The sequence below is a fragment of the Acinonyx jubatus genome, chromosome C2, assembly GCF_027475565.1.
Source record: "Acinonyx jubatus isolate Ajub_Pintada_27869175 chromosome C2, VMU_Ajub_asm_v1.0, whole genome shotgun sequence".
Classification (NCBI taxonomy): Eukaryota; Metazoa; Chordata; class Mammalia; order Carnivora; family Felidae; genus Acinonyx; species Acinonyx jubatus.
This window is the reverse complement of record NC_069384.1, coordinates 156,301,918-156,323,620: the sequence shown is the minus strand read 5'-3', so window position 1 is coordinate 156,323,620 and position 21,703 is coordinate 156,301,918. Positions and strand designations below refer to the sequence as shown.

The following is a 21,703-nucleotide window of genomic DNA, read 5'->3' as shown; positions in this document are numbered from 1 at the left end:
ACGTTTGTGGGTCCATTTCTGGGTTCTATATTCTGTACCATTGATCTGAGTGTCTGTTTTTGTGCCAGTACCATACTATCTTGATTAAAGCTTTGTAATACAGCTTGAAGTCTAGGATTCTCATGTCTCCAGCTTTGGTTTTCTTTTTCAGGATAGCTTTGGCTATTCAGGGTCTTTTCTGGTTCCATACAAATTTTAGGATTGTTTGTTCTAGCTCTGTGAAGAATGCTGATGTTATTTTGATAGGGATTGCACTGAATGTGTAGATTGCTTTGGGTAATATCAACATTTTAACAATATTTGTTCTTTCAATCCAAGAGCATAGAATATTTTTCCATTTCTTTGTGTCTTCTTCAATTTCCTTTATAAGCTTTCTATAGTTTCCAGTGTATAGATTTTTCACCTCTTTGGTTAGGCTTATTCCTAGGTATTTTATGGGTTTTGGTGCAACTGTAAATGGGATTGATTCCTTGATTTCTCTTTCTGTTGCTTCATTGTTGGTGTGTAGGAATGCAACCGATTTCTGTGCATTGGTTTTTTATCCTGCAATTTTGCTGAATTCATCGATCAGCTCTAACAGTTTTTTGGTGGAATCTTTTGGGTTTTCCACATAGATTATCATGTCATCTGTGAAGAGTGAAAGTTTGACCTCCTCCTGGCTGATTTGGATGTTTTTTATTTCTTTGTGTTGTCTGATTGCTGAGGCTAGAACTTCCAATACTATATTGAATAACAGAGGCGAGCATGGACATCCCTGTTGTGCCCCTGACCTTAGGGGGAAAGCTCTCAGTTTTTCCCCCATTGAAGATGATATTTGCGGTGGGTCTTTCATATACAGCGTTTAAGATCTTGAGGTATGATCCTTCTATCCCTACTTTCTTGAGGGTTTTTATCAAGAAGGAATGCTGTATTTTGTCAAATGCTTTCTCTGCATCTATTGAGAGTCTCATGTGGTTCTTGTCCTTTCTTTTATTGATATGATGTATCACATTGATTGTTTTGTGGATATTGAACCAGTCATGCATCCTGGGTATAAATCCCCCTTGGTCGTGGTGAATAATTCTTCTAATATGTTGGATCCGATTGGCTAGTATCTCGTTGAGGATTTTTGGATTCATGTTCATCAGGAAAATTGGTCTGTCGTTCTCTTTTTTAGTGGGGTCTTTGGTTTTGGAATTAAGGTAATGTTGGCTTCATAGAATGAGTTTGTAACTTTTCCTTCCATTTCTATTGTTTGGAACAGCTTCAAAAGAATAGCTGTTAACTCTTCCTTAAATGTTTGGTAGAATTTCCCTGAAGCCATCTGGCCCTAGACTCTTATTTTTTAGAGCTTTTGATCACTAATTCTATTTCTTTACTGGTTATAGGTCTGTTCAAATTTTCTATTTCTGTTTCAGTTTTAGTAGTTTATATGTTTCTAGAAATTTGTCTATTTCTTCCCAGATTACCCATTTTATTGACATCAATTGCTCATAATATTCTCTTGTTGTTTGTATTTCTGCTGTTTTGGTTGTGATCTCTCCTCTTTCATTCTTGATTTTATTTATCTGGGTCCTTTACTTTTTCTTTTTGGTCAAACTGGCTAGGGGGTTATGAATTTTCTTAATTCTATTAAAGAACCAGCTCCTGGTTTCATTGATCTGTTCTAGTGGAGTTTTTTTGTTGTTTGTTTTGGTTTCTATAGCATTGATTTCTTCCCTAATCTTTATTATTGCACATCTTCTGCTGGTTTGGGGTTTCATTTGCTGTTCTTTATCCAGGTCTTTAAAGTGTAAGGTTAGGTTGTGTATCTGAGACCTTTCTTCCTTCCTTAGGAAGGCCTAAATATACTTCCCCCTTATGATGCCTTTGCTGTTTCCCAGTGGTTTTCAGCTGTGCTTTTATCATTTTCATTGACTTCCATATACTTTTTAATTTCCTCTTTAACTTCTTGGTTAGCCCATTCATTCTTTAGAAGGATGTTCTTTAGTCTCCAAGTACTTGTTATCTTTCCAAATATTTCTTGTGGTTGATTTCAAGTTTCATAGCATTGTGGTCTGAAAATATGCACGGTATGATCTCGATCTTTTTGTTCTTGTTGAGGGCTGTTTTGTGACCCAGTATGTGATCTATTCTGGAGAATGTTCCATGTGCACTCAAGAGGGTGTATTTGCATCCTTTAGGATGAAATGTTCTGAGTATATCTGTTAAGTCTATCCAGTCCAGTGTGTCATTCAGAGCCATTGTTTCCTTGTTGATTTTCTGTTTAGATGATGTGTCCATTGTTGTAAGTGGGGTGTTGAAGTCCCCTACTATTATGGTATTATTATCAATGAGTTTATGTTTGTGACTGATTTATATATTTGGGTTTTATATATATTTATGTATTTTTATGTTATATTATACATATATATTTTTATATATTTACAATATTTATATTTTAAAAATATAAATATATTTATATATTTTGCTCCCATTTTGGAGGATAAATGTTTACAATTGTTAGATCTTCTTGGTGGATAGACCACTTATGATATAATGCTCTTCTTCGTCTCTTGTTACAGTCTTTATTTTAAAATCTAGATTGTCTGATATAAGTATGGTTATTACAGCTTTTTTTTGGAATACCATTAACGTGATAGATAGTTCTCCATACCCTTACTTTCAACCTGAAGGTGTCTTTAGGTCTAAAATGGGTCTCTTGTAGACAGCATATAGATGGATCTTGTTTTCTTATCCATTCTCTTGCCCTATGTCTTTTAATTGGAGCATTTAGTCCATAGATGTTTAGAGTGAGTACTGAAAGATATGAATTTATTGCCATTATGTTGCTTGTAGTGTTGGAGTTTCTGGTGGTGTTCTCTGATCCTTTCTAGTCTTTGCTTTTGGTCTTTTTTTTTTTTTTTTTAATCTTTTCTCCCCTCAGACAGTCCCCCTTAAAATTCCTTGTAGGGCTAGTTTAGTGGTCATGAGCTCCTTCAGTTTTTGTTTGTCTGGGAAACTTTTTCTCTCTCCTTGTATTTTGAATGACAGCCTTGCTTGATAAAGAATTCTTGGCTGCATATTTTTCTGATTCAGCACATTAAATATATCTTGCCACTCCTTTCTGGCCTGCCAAGTTTCTGTGGATAGGTCTGCTGTGAACCCAATCTGTCTTCCCTTGTAGGTTAAGGATGTTTTTTTTTCCCCCTTGCTGTTTTCATGATTCTTTCCTTGCCTAGTATTTGTGAATTTGACTATGATCTGCCTTGTTGATGGTCAGTTTCTGTTGAGTCTGATGGAAGTTCTCTGTGCTTCCTGGATTTTGATGTCTTTGTCTTTCCTCAGGTAGGAAAGTTTTCCTCTATGATTTGCTCACATAAACTTTCTACCCCTTTATCTTCATCTTCTGAGACCCCTATGATTTGGATGTTATTCCTTTTTAATGAGTCACTGAGTTCTCTAATTCTTACATCGTGCCCTTTTGCCTTAGTCTCCCTCTTTTTTCTGCTTCATTATTCTCCATTTGTCCTTTATACTGCTGATTCACTGCTCTGCTTCACCACCCTTGCCATTGTGGTATCCACTCGAGATTACAGCTCAGTTATAATATTTTTAATTTCATCCTGACTAGATTTTACTTCTTTTGTCTCTGCAGAAAGGGATTCTATACTATCTTCAACCCCAGCTAGTATTCTCGTGATTCTAAATTCTGGTTCAGACATTTTGCTTGTCTCTGTGTTAAGTCCCTGGCTGTTATTTCTTCCTGTTCTTTCTTTTGTGGTGAATTCATTTTGTCATTTTGAAAGAAGGAATTAATAAAGTAAAAAAAAAAAATTTAAATTTAAAACAACACAAAAAATCAAATAAAAGATGCTAGATCCTAGGTGCGTTTTGGTCTGGTAGTTGAAAGCTTGATGGATTACAGAATAAATGGAAAGAAAAGAAAAACAAGGGGGGAAAAGGAAAACATTTGAAAGTTTGAAGAAATGAATACAATAAAATGAAATGATGAAAGTAAAATAGAACTTAAAAAATTTACAAAGGGTTAAAAATATAGTAGAAAATTTAAAGAAAAATCTTTTTTATTAAAATATAAAATAATTTTTTTCTCTCTGTATTCAAGGGAAAAAAATGGATGGACCAGCAAACAGAATGAAATAAAATTGAAATTACATCATTTCCCCTAGAAGTCAAACAATGAAGCACTTTATAGTCCATAAAGTAAGAAGGTGGAGACTTGTGGTGTTCCTCAAGAGCACAGTTGGCCCAGTTGGGCAGGGCTTCGTGTAATGGCTCCATTCTCCACTAGATGGTACTGCTTAGCTTACTGAGGCGGATTGTTGTGGCGTATGTAGGTAGGTATGCGCTTGCCCAGGACAGGTGAAAATGGTGTCACCCAGCTTTCCAGTCTCTAGTATCAGAACTCTGTGCTCACCCTGACCAGCAATCAAGCATTCCTCCTTTGTCTCCAGCTTCTGTCCATTCCCCGCTTCTACAGTGTGCGTGTGGAGACCATGACCAAGCCATCAGCCTGCCAGGTGGCACCTCCCTCCTGAGTTTTATCTAAGATGAGGCTGTTTCCAAACCCCTCACTTCTGAGAGACTGTGGCTTTGACCTGCTCAGACCTTCTGGGGGAGGGTCTAGCCAAGCAATAGCCAGGTGGTGGCCCACCCCCAGGAACATTCACACAATCATGCTGCTGCCGATGCTCAGAGACTGTGGCTGGGTGCCAGCATCTCCCAGAAAATGTTCACATGATCATGTAGCAGCAGTGTTTCAGGGATTTTGGTAAATCACAACACACATCTGGCACCAGGTTTCACCCCTACTGTTCTCGTTCAAACACCAGCAAATGTAGTTGTTCTCCTGGGTCCACTGGGACCTTTGCCTGTGGGGAGGCTGCAGATTCTAACAATTGTCCTCCCAGCAGGGGAACAGCCTCTCCCCGTGTGGCCTGATGACCCGTCAGACCTCACCCTCTGCTCCTGGGAATTTGCCCTTCCCAACAGAGCACCACCAGTTATTGAGCTGTGGAGTTTCAGACTCTGTGCTCCCCACTTATACAGTCTTAATGGAATTTAAATCCTCTCCTTTCTCCCTTTTTTGTTCAGTCTTTCTGGCTATTTCCACTCTTCCTCTTTCTCTCCAGCTGCTTTTGGGTGGGGTAGTGCTTTTCCCATTAGTGTCTTCACTAATTATCCTTTATATTTTAATTTTGGGGAGGAATCTCCCATACATATTTGCACGGTGGCTGCACCAATTTACATAACCACCAACACTGCAGGAGGGTTCACTTTTCTCAATACATTCTTGCCAAAACTTGTTATTTCTTGTCTTTTTGGTACTAGCCATTCTGACTGGTGTGAGGCAATATCTCATTGTGGCTTTAATTCACATTCGTGACACATAAGTTTTTGATATATGGGGCTCCTAACTCTTGATTTCAGCTCAGATCATGATCTCACAGCTCGTGAGATCAAGCCCCATGTTGGGCTCCATGCTGTCAGCACAGGGCCTGCTTGGGATTCTCTCTCTCTGTCTCTCTCTCTCTACCTCTCCCCCACTCACACACACTCTCAAAATAAATAAACTTAAAAAAGTTTTTGATATTCTCTAGATTTAGAGGACCACCTTCTTTCAGTTTTGAGACAGAGAATTCATTCACAGAACTCTTTGAGCTTTGGAATCATTCAAAAATGGATTACATTAATTATTGTTAGACATCCCATCCCCATGTTTTATGATCAGTAATAGAGGTTAATTCTGCCTCAAGGTTAAGCTTTTCAGCATACCACGCTAGAATCTTGTCACCTGCTCACTACTGGGTCTTAGACCCAGCTTCAGCCTCCTAGAGAGGAAAATGATGATAATCTGCAGTAGGAAAAAGAGTAGAGTGAAGATCTGTTATATAAGAAGCTGTTATAACCATTAAATTCACTATCCCTTTAAGGTACTGTTATCAATAACATTTGCCTTTATTCCAACATAAAGGGAAGAACACAATATAATTCTGAGGTCAAAAATTAAAAAAAAAAAAAAAGAAAGAAAGAAAACCTACTTTCAAAGAGTCAAAAATATTGAAGTACAAAATTTCTTTCTAATTTGCAAATTTTTCAAACTCTACATCTTCTTAATCTATTAGAAAACTACTTAGGATCTTCCTGCAATTAAAATTCGTTTGCTATTTACTTAGAAATAGTTACGTAACACAGAAAGGATGTAGTAGATCACAGTAACATATGAGAACTGCAGATGAAAGGTACTCAACACCAGTAAAGTAACATGTGAGATGCAAAAAAAGTCATGAACTCCATGATTCAGTGAGAACATATCAAGAACATTCATCACGAACATATCCAAATTTAATTAAGTGTATTCACTTGGAAGTTGCCAATAAAAAGGTATATAATATACATGTGTGTATATATTGTGCAAAAAAGTGAACATTCTGATTCTTCAAAATGTGTTGAAACAGTTTTAATCTCGATATTATGACAGAAGTGCAATTCAAAAAATGGTAACTTTTTAAAAATATTACAAAAATAATAGAAGCTGAAGGTCTGCATGATCTAAGTGGGGTTGGAGGAAGCAACCAGCACAATTAAGAGATTAGAACACAATTCTAGAAACGATACCTGTCCCTAACTGGGCATGTATGCCAATGTCACCTTGCACAGCACCTCTAGAAAGCTCATCTACATATTTTGAGGTCCAAGGTGGCAAGCTGTACAAATCTCGAGGGCCAAGGGTGTCAAAATTTGTAGAAGGGAAACAGAATAAAAGTAATACTGTTCTCAGGAGTCTCAGAGTGAAAAGATGCCCTGATGGAAAAAGTGCTGTCTACCTCAAGGCTGTAAGCTTCCCCAGATGTTTCCTTGAGTCCCAATTTAGCCCCAGACTTTGAGCAAATCGAGTTAGAGTCAATTCAGATTCCATGGACCTAAGTTGCCATGAAATCCATCCAGGATACAGACAACAAATTCTCTTGATGTTTCCAATTTCAGGCTGTTTCCTATGTGAATTTTCTTCACAGCAAACTTTACAAGACTCAGCCTGTTTCACTACTATCCTGCCACCCATGGGTCTGTGCTGGGGCTTGAGGATGCTGGCCTGCATCTAGGTTGTAACTCAAGGACTCTGAGGTCTATTACTGTTTTCATTGGCAGGACAGTAGTGGTGATTGTGGTGGGAATCACACCTCTGGCCCTTTCACACACATGGCTGCCTGCAGCATGGGAATTTGTGTTTACCTGGGGTGTGCCCTAGAACACCCCACACTACCTGCTCCTTCCACAGCACCATCAGTACTTGTTTCTTTATCATTACTCCCTGCTCAGCCTCCAGATCACCTCTCCTACTGGCTGACCAACTGAGAATATTGTGTACGTTGACAGGAGTATAGGTTACATAGGTGTATGCGTTTGTCAAAATGCACTAAACTATATATTTGAGATCATTGTCCATGTTCAATCAACAGTTAATGTATACACAATTCTATGCATTTTCCAGAACTTATAAAACTGTATACAACAAAGATGGAATATTACAGTGTTAGAAAATAGAAAAAAATTCCATTTAGTGCGGTGAATGCAAAATGGAATACATACAAAATAAACCTAGCTGTATAACAAATGAACAACATAACTATATAGGAGGTAAAGAGAAACCCAAATTTACTTTGGAAAACTATATTTTGAACAAGTAAGGCTGAATTTTTAAAAAAATTCTTTTCTACACTATTTCAAAGATGTGTTCTTCATAAGGGTATTGATTACCAGTTCTGAAACTATGTTATGTGTATACTAAGGTTGATAAACTATATATAATGTAATGAAAGCCAGTTTCTAAAATCAAATAAATATAGTACACCAAGGAAAGAGAGAAGAGTAGCATGAACATTGTTGTATTGGATTGGAATCCGAGGTATCAGTATAAATTTGTGCTTTCTGATGGATGGACAGATATAAAGACAGTGATAACATGATTGATAAATGATAAACACATACATACATACATACATACATACATAGATGTGTGTGTGTGTGTGCATAGGATTGCATGTTTTGAAGGCCAGTCAGTGCACAAAACCTAGAAATAATGACACTTCAGTAGCAATATGTATTGCCTTATAGATAATGACAGTTCCATAGCAATAAGAGTATGTATTGCCTTACCAGATCTTGGTTTTTAAACAAATTTATTTTTTTCTTAATTTTTTTTAATGTTTATGTTTTTTGAAACAGAGAGAGAGAGAGAAACTGTGAACAGAAAAGGGGGAGACACAGAATCCGAAGCAGGTTCCAGACTCCAGGCTGTCAGTACAGAGCCTGATGTGGGGCTTGAACTCACGGACCATGAGATCATGACCTGAGCTTAAGTTGGACACGCAAACAACTGAACCACCCACCCCTTAAAATTTTTTTTTTTTTTAATGAACCAGTATTCTTTGGAGAAACGGTTGATGCTAGGGTTAGAGTAGGGAAAATACAACCTGATCCTGAAATATCTCAGAAATTTCTAATGTAAGATAAAAATTCACAAGAATCATTTAGAATATGCTTAAAAGTTCTCCTCAGGTCCTTACAGAACACCTAAGCTGTGTGTGGGGAACGATTAAGAAGCTTAGAAGAGGGGGGAGGAGTTAAGATGGTGGAGGAGCAAGGAGAGCTCCTAAGCTTGTCTCATCCCTTGAATACAGCTAGTTATCAAACCATTCTGAACACCATTCTGGCAAAAACAGGGGCCTCGAGAGGGGTGATTAATTGCTCTTTTGTGAGGTTTCCTTTAAGAGTGGGTGGGTCGGGGGCGAACATTTAGCTCCTTGGCTGTGGAGTGGGGAGCAGCCATATTCATTCTACCCTTCAGAGCTGAAAGCCTTCTGGGAGCAAAACAGCACCACCTAGTATAGACTGGAGCCACTTACACCAAGCCCCACCCTCTTCACTCCAGAGGTGCATTTCCACCAAAAGTCAGCCTGAGAATCAGCACAGCAAGCTCCTCCCCCAAAAGACCAGCATAAACAACTCCTTTGCACCAAGTCTGTGGATCGAAGTGTCACAAAGCTTCAGCTCTAGTGGAAATAGGACCTAAATTCCGTTTTAGTTTTATTCTTTATTTCTTATTTTTTATTTTGTTCAAAACCTTTCCTTTTTACTGCTGTATATTTTATTTTTACATATACACTTTTAATATATACATATTCTTCAATTTTTTTTTTATTTTTAAAAATTATTTATTTTTGGATCTAGGTTATTTTAACAAGGAGATCAAAATGCACCCAGGATCTGTTTTGTTTGTTTTTCTTCTTTGCTCTTTTCTTTTCTGGACAAAATGATGAGATGGAGAAACTCACCCCAAAAGAATAAGCAATAGAACTCGTAGCCAGGGATTTAATCAGACATAAGATGTCAGAACTAGAATATAAAACCACGATTATAAGAACACTAGCTGGGCTTGGGGGGGGGGGGGAGCATACAAGACCCCAGAAAATCCCTTTCTGCAGAGATAAAAGAACTACAGTGTAGGTGAAACAAAATTGAAAATGTTATAAACCTTGAATGGATGCCATAACTGCAAGGACGGATGAAGCAGAGGAGCGAATCAGTGATACGGAAGATAAAATTATGGAAAATAATGAAGCTGGAAAGAAAAGAGATACAAAGGCCAAAGATCATGATACAAGACTTAGAGAACTCAGTGACTTACTAAAGAAGAATAACATTTGTATCACAGGAGTCCCAGAAGATGAAGAGAAAAAAGGGAGCAGAAGGTTTATGTGAGCAAATTATAGCTGAAAAATCCCCATCTAGGGAGGACACAGACATTAAAATCCAAGAAGCACAGAGAACTTGCCATTAAATTCAACAGCAGCTGTCCATCACCAAGGCTTTTCATAGTCAAGCTCACAAAATACTCAGACAAAAGAATCCTGAAAGCGACAAGGAAAAAAAAAAAAAAAAAGGTCCTTAACCTACAAGGAAGAGAAATCAGGTTTGCAGCAGATCTGTCCACAGAAACTGGACAGGCCAGAAGGGAGTGGCAGGAAATAGTCAATGTGCTGAATAGGAAAAATGTGTAACCAAGAATTCTTTATCTAGCAAGGCTGTCATTCAGAATAGGAGAGAGAAAGCATTTCCCAAACAAAAAATAAAGGAGTTAATGACCACTAAACCAGACTGCAAGACATTAAAAAATTTTTTTTTAATGTTTATTTATTTTTGAGACAGAGAGAGACAGAGCATGAACGGGGGAGGGTCAGAGACAGAGGGGGACAAAGAATCCAAAGCAGGCTCCAGGCTCTGAGCTGTCAGCACAGAGCCCAACGCGGGGCTCAAACTCATGGACCATGAGATCATGACCTGAGCTGAAGTCGGACGCTTAACCAACTGAGGCACCCAGGTGCCCCATTTTTTAACTGGGACTCTATGAGTGGAGAAAAAACAAAACAAAAGACCAAAAGCAACAAGACTAGAAAGGACCAGAGAACATCCCCAGAAACACCAACTCTACAGGCAACACAATGGCACTTAATTCATATCTTTCAATAATCATTAGAATGTAAATGGACTAAATACTCCAATCAAAAGACACAGGGTATCAGAATGCAAAAAAAAGCAAGATCCATCTATATATTGCCTACAGAAGATTCATCTTAGATATAAAGACATCAGCAGATTGAGAGTGAGGGGATGGAGAACCATCTATCATGGTTTTGCCAAAAGAAAGCTGAAGTAGCCATACATATATCAGACAAACTAGATTTTAACCCAAAGATTGCAATAAGAGATGAAGAAGGGCATTATATCATAATTAAGGGGCTTATCCACCAAGATCTAACAATTGTAAATATTCATGTGCCAAATTTGGGAGTACCCAAATATATAAATCAATTAATAACAAACATAAAGAAACTCGTTGATAATAGTACACTAATTGTAGGGGACTTTAACACCCCACTTACAACAATGGAAACAGAACATCAACAAGGAAAATCAACAAGGAAACAATGGTTTTAAATGACATGCTGGACCAGATGGACTTAACAAATACCTTCAGAACATTTCATCCTAAAGCAGCAGAATACACATTCTCTTTTCAAGTGAACACGGAACATTCTCCAGAATAGATCAAATACTGGATCACAAATCAGCCCTCAACAAGTACAAAAAGACTGAGATCATACCATGCATACTTTCAGACCAACATGCTTTGAAACTTGAAGTCCACAAGAAAAATTTTAGAAAGACCACAATTACATTGAGGTTAAAGAGTGTCCTACTGAAAAACGAACGGGTTAACCAGAAAATTAAAGATGAAATTTAAAAGTACATGAAAGAAAATGAAAATACAACAGTTCAAACCCTTTGGGATGCAGCAAAGGCAGTCCTAAGATGAAACTCTATTACAATTCAGGCCTATCTCAAGAAGCAAGAATGGTCCCAAATACACAACTTAATTTTACACCTAGAGGAGTTAGAAAAGGAACAGCAAATAAAGCCTAAAGTCAGAAGAAGGGAAATAATGAAGATTAGAGCAAAAATAAATGATATAGAAACAAGAACAAACCTGAGAACAGATCAATGAAAGTAAGAGATGGGTTTTTTGAAAGAATAAGCAAAATTGACAACCCCCTAGCGAGACTTATCAAAAAGAAAAGAGAAAGGACTCAAATGAATGAAAGGGAAGTGATCACACCAAAACCACAGACATAAAAAACATTTATAACAGAATATTATGAAAAGCTATATGCCAAAAAACTGGGCAATCTGGAAGCAATAGATTAAAAATTCCTAAAACATACAACTACCAAAACTGATACAAGGAGAAATGGAAAATTTGAACAGATCCATAACCAGAAAATATACTGAAACAGTAATCAAAAATCTCCCAACAAACAAAACTCAGGGCCAGATGGCTTCCCAAGGGAATTCCACCAGACATTTAAAGAGTTAATACCTAATCTTCCCAAACTGTTCCAAAAAATAGAAATGAAAAAGAAAACTTCTAAATTCCTTCTATGAGGCATTACCTTGATTCCAAAACCAAAGACCCCACTAAAAAGGAGAATTACTGGTCAATAGCCCTGATGGACATAGATGCAATAATTTCAACAAGATACCAGCCAATGGAACTCAACAGTACATTAAAAGAATTATTCACCATGATCCAGTGACATTTATTCCTGAGCTGCAAGTCTGGTTAAATATTCACAAATCAATCAACGTGATACCACATCAATAAAGAAAGGGTAAGAACCATGATTCTCTCATTAGATTCAGAAAAAGCATTTGACAAAAAACAGCATCCATTCCTCATAAAAACCCTCAGAAAAGTAGGGATAGAAGGAACACACATCAACATCATAAAGGCCATATACAAAAGACCCACAGCTAATATCTTCCTCAATGGGGAAATTGGAGAGCATTTCCCCTATGGTCAGGAACAGGACAAAGATGCCCACTCTCACCATCACTATTTAACATAGTACTGGATATCTTAGCCTCAGCACTCAGACAACAAAAAGAAATAAAAGGCATTCAAATCAGCAAGGAAGTCAAACTTTCACTAGTTGCAGATGACATGACACCATATGTAGAAAACCTGAAAGACTGTGGGGAATAAGCTTAGGAATTCCCTGAGACTGCACTGATGGGTTAACAAGGCAAAAAGAATTACAAAGCCATAGGATGATCACATCCAAGTTTGGGTAAACAAGACTAGATAAATAAGTATAGAGAGGGCAGGGCAAAGGCCCCAGTATAGAGAGGGCAGGGCAAAGGCCCCAATACAAAGGTATATGAGGTAAATAAGATTAGGTATTCAGGGTAGATATGCTCCCCAATGTAGTACTATAGCAGAAAGCTGCTTTCACAGGAAGGAAGGACCAAATTAGGTAAACAGGTAAACAGGGCTATAGACCACTGTGGGGTGAAGATGCCCAGAGTGGAGCTAATTAGCAAAAGAAAAGTGCCTTGTTGACCCTGAGGTCACATGCTCTGTCTTATCCCCTAGACTAGCTAAGATAAACAGACCTGGTGCCTCACTGCCTCATGTCTGCTGTTAACATCCATCTGTCCGGCACCAGGATTTTGGTTTATACTGACCCAAACCCCTAACACCATGTATCTTCAAAACCACCTTTCCCTCATGCCCATGAGTTAAAGTTCACAGACTGTCTCTTTGTACATGCCCATCACGTTTGTAAACCTTCTGATCTTAATACATACAGAGGAAGAACCTTTATTCGCGGCTTTTGTCTTCTCCCAGACATTAGCCAGCCATCTCTCGCATTTTAATCCTGCATCCCTCTTTCTTGCTATATGAGAAAAAAACTCTAGACCCAAAGTCTATAACAAAAGACCACCAAAAAATTGCTAGAATACATGAATTCAGCATTGTCACAGGATATAAAATCAACCTAAAGAAATCTGTTGCATTTCTATACACCAATAATGAAGCAGCAGAAAGAAAAATGATGGAATCGATCCCATGTACAAGTGCACCAAAAAACAAGATACCTAGAACAGTTCATGCAATCCCTATCAAAATACCACCAACATTTTTCACAAAGCTAGAACAAACAACCCTAAAATTTGCATGGAACCACAAATGACCCTGAATAACAAAGGCAATCCTAAAAAAGAAAAGCTGGAGGCATCACAATTCCTGACTTCAAGCTATATTACAAAGATGTGTTCATCAAGACAGTATGGTTCTGGCACAAAAATAGACACATAGAACAATGGAACAAAATAGAGAACCCAGAAATGGATCCAGACTTCTATGGTCAACTAATCTTCAATAAAGCAGGAAAAGAAAATCCAGTGGGAAAAAAGTCTCTGCAACAAATGGTGTTAAGAAAATTGGACAGCAATATGCAGAAGAATGAAATTGGATCACTTTCTTACACGATACACAAAAATAAACTCAAAATGGATAAAAGTCCTAAATGTGAGACAGGAAACCATCAAAATCCTAGAGAAGAACATAGGCAGCCGCAGCAAGTTCTTACTAGATAAGTCTCCTGAAGAAAGGGAAACAAAAGCAAACATGAACTACTGGGACTTCATCAAGATAAAAAGCCTCTGCACAGCAAAGGAAACAATCAACAAAACTAAAAGGCAACCCATGGAATGAGAGAAGATACCTGCAAATGACATATCAGATAAAGGGCTAGTATCCAAAATCTATAAAGAATTTAACAAACTCAATACTTGAAAATAATAAAATAATAATAACCCAGTTATGAAATGGGCAGAAGACATGAACAGACATTTTTCCAAAGAGGACATACAGATGGATAACAGAAACATGAAAAGATGCTCAACATCACTTATAATCAGGGAAATACAAATCAAAATTATGATGAGATACCACCTCAAACCTATCAGAATGGCTAAAATTAAAACACAGGAAACAACAGATGTTGGAGAGGAAGCAAAGAGAAACTCTTTTACATTGTTGGTAGGAATGCAAACTGGCACAGCCACTCTGGAAAACAGTATTGATATTCCTCAAAAAGTTAAAAATAGATGACACAAATGGAAAGGTGTTTCATGCTCATGAATTGGAAGACTTAATATTCTTAAAGTGTCCATACTATCCCAAATAATCTACAGATTCAACGCAATTTCTATCAAAATACCAACAGTGTTTTTCACAAAACTAGTACAGATAATCCTAAAATTTGTATGGAACCTTAAAAAAAAACAACAACAACAAACAAAAAACAAATAGACAAAACAATCTTGAGAAAAAAGAACAAAGCTGGAGGTATCACAATCCCATATTTCAAAATACACAAAACAATAATAATCAAAACAGTATGAGTATACTGGCACAAAATAGACACATATATTGATAGTACAGAACACAGATCCCAGAAATAAACCCACTTACATGGTCAATGAATCTATGACAAAGGAGGAAAGATATACAATCTTTGAAGACAGCCTCTCCAACAAATGATGCTGGGAAAACTAGACAGTTACATGAAAAAGAATGAAACTGTATCACTTTTTTTACACTATACACAAAAATAAACTCACAATAGATTAAAGACCTAAATGTGAGTCTGGAACCAAAAAACTCCAAGAAGAAAATATAGGCAGTAATTTCTTTGACATCAGCCATAGAAAGACTTTTCTAGATATGTCTCCTCAGGCAAGGGAAACAAAAGCAAAAACAAACTACCAGGATTTCACCAAAGTAAAAAGCTTTTGCACAGCGAAGGAAACCATCAACAAAACAAAAAGGCAACCTCCTGAATGGGAAAAGATATTGGAAATGTTATGTCTGATAAGGAGTCAATATACGAAATATATAAAGAACTTATACAATTCAACACCAAAAATTCAAATAATACAATCAAAAAATGGGCAGAGGACCCAAGCAGCCCCCCCCCCCCAAGTCCTTATGGCCAACAGACACACAAAGAGATGTTTCACATCGAATCATCAGGGAAATGCAAATGGAAACCACGAGGTATCACCTCACACCTGTGCGAATGGCTAAAATCAACATAAGAACCAGCAGGTGTTGGTGAGCATGTGGAGGAAAAGGAACCCTCTTGCACTGATGGTAGAAATGCAAACTGGTGCAGCTACTGCGGAAAACAGTATGGAGGTTCCTCAAAAAGTTACAAATAGGACTACCCCATGATACAGAGATTTCACTAGTAGGGATTTACCAAAAAAAAAAAAAAAAAAAAAAAAAGAAGAAGAAGAAGAAAGAAAAGAAAAAGAAAAAAAATACAAAAACACTAATTCAAAAGGATACATGCACCCTCATGTTTTTTGGAGCATTATAAATAACAGCCAAATTATTGAAGCAGCCCAAGTGTTCATCAACTGATGGACAAAGAAGGTATGTGTTATCTATATACATAATGGAATATTACTCAGCTTAAAAAAGAATGAAATCTTGCTATTTGCAACAGCATGGATGGAGCTAGAGAGTATAATACTAAGCAAAATAAGTCAGGGAAAGACAAATACCATATGATTTCACTCATATATGGAATTTAAGAAATAAACAAGCAAAGGAGCAGGGGAAGAGAGGGAGAGAGAAACCAAGAAACAGACTCTTAACTATACAGAACAAACTGATGGTTACCAGAAGGGAGGCGGGAGGATGGGTGAAATAGGCAATGGGGATTAAGGAGTGCCCATGTCATGATGAGCACTGGATGATGTATGGGATGGTTGAATCACTATATTGGACACCTGAAACCAATATAACACTCTATGTTAACTATACTGGCATAAATAAAATTAAAATTAAAAAGAGCATGCAGGGCCAGACAGAAACACACATACATACATACATACATACATACATACACACACACACACACACACACACACACACACACACACACACAAAACCATCTTATCAGAAATTATTTTCTTCGTGCTCTTATAATAGCACACCTGGGCCCAACACTTATCTTCTTTCTCTTTTATTTTCTCCATAGTACCTATCACCATTTTACATATTACCTTTTCATTTGTTAGTCTGCCCAGTGCATTAGAAGTTAAATTCAGGAGGGCAGAGACAGTTTTGCTTGTTGCTGTATCCCCAACACCTAGAATAATGCCTGGTATACAACAGGGGCTGAGATAGTTCTTGGATGATGGAAGTAGGAGTGTATTGAGAGAACTCAGAATCCATAAGAACCAAAACTCTCAGCACCCAAGACAAGACACACTCCCCAGTTCCAGTCCAACTCAACCTGGGATGCGTCCTTCCACCACTTGTGACATAGACTGTCACACTATGGGATCCAAGATTTAGCTTCCTCAACAACTGCCGAGAGACCAAGAAATAAAACCCTGCAGTGTGAGGGACTTGATGTCCCTTTGGTGAACTTCACTGAGAGACAAGAGCTAGCAGATAAACTCCATTCCTGTCTTCCCACCCCTACCTGACAGACTGTCCCAGACCTGGTAGTTCTGCAAGGTTCTTCTAAAAGACTGTACAACCGGCTGGGTTTTCTTGGAGCCAGCTTAATAAAACATTACCTTGAATTTACTTTTTCTTCATCTCCACATGACTTACCTTTTTTCCTTTTCTCTTACTTCCCTGGGGTTGCATCTTCCAATGTAAGCTTTGCCTCAGACTCTTTTATAGGGAGCCTATGATACGGCAAACCTGTAGAAACCAACCAAACTTTTTCCCCCAGCAATTCTTTATTCCCAGGAACAGAATTCTGATTGATCATATTTATGTACCACGCTACCCTATGAATCAAGTACAGTTGCCAAGAGAATGAGGTATTGCCACTGGCCAGAACAGGAGCATGTACTTCCCCCATGAGCAGGGTACAGAGTCTGTTACCAGAAGGGAATGAGAAAGTGCATTAGGCAAGAAAAACAATAGCTATATAGTCTACCGCAGATGGACAGGGGTCAGTGTCCACTCAGCCATGCCTTGGGTTTTGCTGGTTTGGATAAGGCTTACTTCCAACAGTCCACAAAGGAATTTAGGAGAGGTTGGTTAAATATAATTAAAAACAAAACCAAAAAAAAAGGTAAAATCATTAAAGATTTTGTTCCACCTGCTAATAATGAGGGAACCAATATTACAACCAGTTCAAAGAAGTCAAAGAAGGACATAAGTACACTGCCTGAGTTCACACCCTGCCTTTAACTGATATGAATTGCCATCAAGGGCCATAGATTAGGGCATGGTTTGGAGGTATGGGTTTCTTCAGTCACTCCTGGCATTAGTTCCTAGTTGTTGATATGACCTCTGAGGCTCTTAACAGCTCTCCCCGAACAATTCCTACCCTTCCCCTTGTTTAAAGAATGTGCACCATAGTAGGGGAGCAATGTGCAGAGGTGGTAGGCATGATAGTCAAGCACAGACCTGAACAGTGGAGGCAGCCATGGGAGAGACCCGCTGGAGGTGACCTGTGTGTCTATCAGAATATGACGACTAGTTGAGTGTGCAGAGCAAGGAGAGATAAGTGATTCCAGAAATCTTATCCCAAGTGCTTAGAGCACCACCACCATTAACCCAGAGGGGAAAGGAATATCTTGGGGAGGAAAACAGGTCGGGATGTGGCAGAGGCAGGTGTTTGGGGGCTTTAGCCACATGAAATGCTAGCAATTCTTTCTCATGGAGCTTAACAGGCCATGGGAGATGTCAGACTGAAAGGACTAGAGATGGGGAACTAAATAGAGCCTCTTGAAAGACAGGAGTGTGAGGAATCAGTGAGAGTCCCAAAGAGACTGTGTGCTCTGGAAAGCACCAAGGACCTTTTTAAAAACTGTCCACATAGAGGGCACAGTTGCACAGGAAAATGTGCTTTCCACTCAAGGAACCCCCCCCCCCCCAATCCCCAGACATCCCCACCTCTGTTCACCAGGAGGACCTCAGGCACCCTCTCCAAACCAGGGATATTGGGATGTTTTGATTGTTGTTCTGCCTGACATTTCCCTCCTCACTGACTCACTCCAAAATGAGGCAAGTCCCCTCCTGGTGTCCAGAGCCCAGACTCTGGGCCTGGGTTTAGATCCCTTTTCATGCCATTGGAAGGCTTCTTCTATAATTCTTTCTACTCAGTGCTGCTTATTCTTATCTGTACCCCACATCCATCCTCTGCATCTCTGCCCTGGGGCACAGGTCCCAGTAGATGGCATTAACCCGATTCCCTTTATCTTACCTCCAGCTTCCTGGTCCTGGTAGGAGGCACCACTAGGTCAGAGGGAGGGAGGAGAAAGGGATGGGGTACTCATGTCTGCTCCCTTCCTGCTCTGACACCATGACTCTGGTAGTGGCCATCCCCCTATAACCATAACTCCTGGGGAAAGGTTCTTTCCCCTGGCTCACACACATTTCTTCTCTAGTGCCTTCAAGCTAGGAGTGACACAGGCTCCAGCTGTTGCTGGTATCTGGTGTGTCACCATCCCCTGCCATGCCTCTGTAAATCAGCCTTTATTAAACTCCCTGCTGCCTGAAGGGCTCCATGATATTGCTGGCAACCAAAACATCAGGCATACTGGACTGTTTACTAGATTATGCACCATCAGCATTTCATGCTAAACACTGCTTAGTGACAGTGGAAGCACAGACACTTTCTTTGTCCATAAAACCTCCACACTACAAAAGGAGCTAATGCTGGAAAGGATTTCAGACTCCTAGACTCCAACTCACAAAGAACAAGCATTTCCAAGCATCCAGAGCACAACTGACATGCCATCTTTGTGTCTCAAGCCAAGACCATACACAGCATCCCCACATACTCCTTGCTTTCCAACAAATCCTTCTAATAGGAACTCCTCCACCATCAAGTTTTGAAATCCTACCCACCCTTCAAGTCTGCTTTCTTCACACTCCACTCACCCCTCAACTTCCCACAATGATCCTTGGCTGTCCTGCCACCAGCATGTTCTGACTTGTGTTGTTCTTACTTCCCCTGCGGGACTTCATTCTTAAGGACCAGGTCTCTCTCATGTGGATTCCTTAGCACACTCAGCTTAGGGCTGAATGGACACTAACTAAAGAGAGAACTGGGAGCTCCTTCAGCCCAAACTAAACAGATTTCCCTTGCTGCCTTCCATGTGGTCCCCTTTTCCTCTTTTCTTAACCAGTCTACCCTGAGTCACCATCAGCTTTATCCTCCCCACATCTCCCTCTCCACTAGTCCCCATTCTGACAAACATTTCATACCTCTGGAAACCACAGGTGTCAAAGTGAGAAGCTAGCTCAAAGCCCCTAGCATCCAACTCCTACATTGGACCATGGTAAATGATGCTCAGCCTCCTCAGTGGCTTGCACAAGGTCACACTGGTGTAGGAAGCCAAATCCTATGGGGAGGGGCTTGACCTTGCTTTGTACCATCCACACATCAGGGTTTTTGACCCGAGTCTTCCTACCTCCCCATATGCAACCAAGCTTGTCCCAGTAACCCCATATCCACCCACCCTGGGCTCCTCCCCATTAACCCAGTGCCAAACCCATTCTCCCATAAGGCCGCATCAGCACTCCCTCCATGTGGACCTTGATTTCTCAGCACACATCTCAGCATTTAATGATGTCTTGTTTCTAATGTCCTCCAGTGATTTCTGTTTATGTGTGTGTACATCCGTCTCCAAAAACAATGAAGGTCTTCATGGGAACCTGCCTCAGCCTTATTTGCAGCACCTGGCAAAACGCAAGCCTGATGACAAGGGCTCAGCTTCCTCTTAGTTAGATCCAGTGTTGGACCTGAAACCTTGACTCCATCACACTAGGTAGGCTCTGACCAGGGAGGCTGGCTGGTGTTTCTTCTGGGCATGAGTAGTTTGTTGAAAGATGAGGTGGGAGCTCTGGCCAAAGGCCTTCCTTTACTGTGTGCATCATCAGGGCCTCTCACTTGTGTGGTGCACCAGGAGGTAGGAGCTGCAGGTGAAAGCCTTGCTGCACTCTGGGTACTCATAGGGCTTCCCCACCATGTGCATGCCCTGGTGCATGATGAGGCCTCAGCCCTGGCTTAAGGCCTTACTGCATGTTGCAGACAAGGGCTTCTCCCCCACGTGCACCTTCTGGTGGCTGGGTATGGTGGGAGCTGCAAGCATAGGCCTTCCCATACTCCCTACACCTGTACTGCTTCTCCAGGTATAGATTCTCTGGTCTATAATTAGGGTGGAGCTCTAGCCAAATGCCTTGTCAAACTCAGCACATGAACAGAGATTTTTACTGGGGGCTGCCGGACTGGCACTGCAATCACATCCCCTGAGTCCCATATAGTTGCGGCCTCTCTCTCTCCTGGGAAGCATTTTCTCTTCTTTTGATGGGGCCTGGCTGGTGCTTGGCTCATCTTGACTGACTTGCTTGTCTTCAGGCTGTTCAGAATGCTCTGCCCTCCTGCTGCTGCCTCCTCTGACTTCCCCAAATGCACAGACCTCTGGAAATTTCACCCTGGAGTCTTCCAGAGAATTCTCCCTTTAGATTCACTGTGTTTCAGAACCACATTCTCCTTCTTAACTTTGGTCTCAATATCTGGACAAAACATAGAGGACAAAAATAAATAATCTATAACATAAACAAATAAAAATACAGCTTTATACTCAGGATAGGAAAGGAGACTATATTGGGACTTGAAGAAACCCAATAAATAACATCCCCCTTTAAGGGGCAATATAGTACTGAGTCCAACAGTGTGGTCTCTGAGGCCAGACTCCATGAAGCCAATTCCTGCCTCAGCCATGACCATTTAGTTACTTGACCTCTCTGTGCCTATCTTTAGAATGGGTTAACGCTAATACCTCTTTCATGCCAACATTGTAAGAACTAAATTAATTAATGTGCTATATATTAGCTATTAATGTAATTTTCCACTAGAGAAATAAGATATGGGGAGACCAATATATAATCTTTACTACTGGAAAGCTGATATTGGCAAATGTGGCTGCCAGCTGCCAGCAAGTGGGGTTACTAACACTAAATCCCAGGACTGGAGAGCATTAAGCACCCTGGACTACCATGGATTTGCTCCTGTAACACCTGCAGCAAAGAGGAAGAGGGCAAATGCACAGTCTCTGTGCACAGACTGGACAAAGAGAGAGAGAAAGGAAGAGGACTGGCCTTCTCAAAGTCAGTTTCTTTTCCAAACTCAGCAATCAAATCCAATCCGTGTTTGTCCTGGGACAAGAATGAATGCCAAGCCAGAGAAAGGCCACAAGTATTACACCAGTGAGCCTCCTGAAACATCGGAAGTGGGGGAGCAGAGTACTTAAATTCGTAATTTTCTTATAC

General features: G+C 39.7%; 1 protein-coding gene across 4 annotated transcripts in view; it reads right to left on the bottom strand.

The window, feature by feature from the left end:
- Positions 1–3,352: 3,352 nt before the first annotated feature.
- ZNF35 (zinc finger protein 35) overlaps positions 3,353–21,703 on the bottom strand; it is a 43,419-nt gene continuing 25,068 nt past the window's right edge. For 3 of the 4 annotated variants that reach the window (XR_008298124.1, XR_008298125.1, XR_008298127.1), the window contains exon 5: positions 15,664–20,947. The gene's annotated coding sequence lies outside the window, so the exon portion shown is untranslated. Of the gene's footprint in view, positions 5,834–15,663; positions 20,948–21,703 lie in introns of those variants that run through there. The other variant, XR_008298128.1, reaches the window with a different exon arrangement.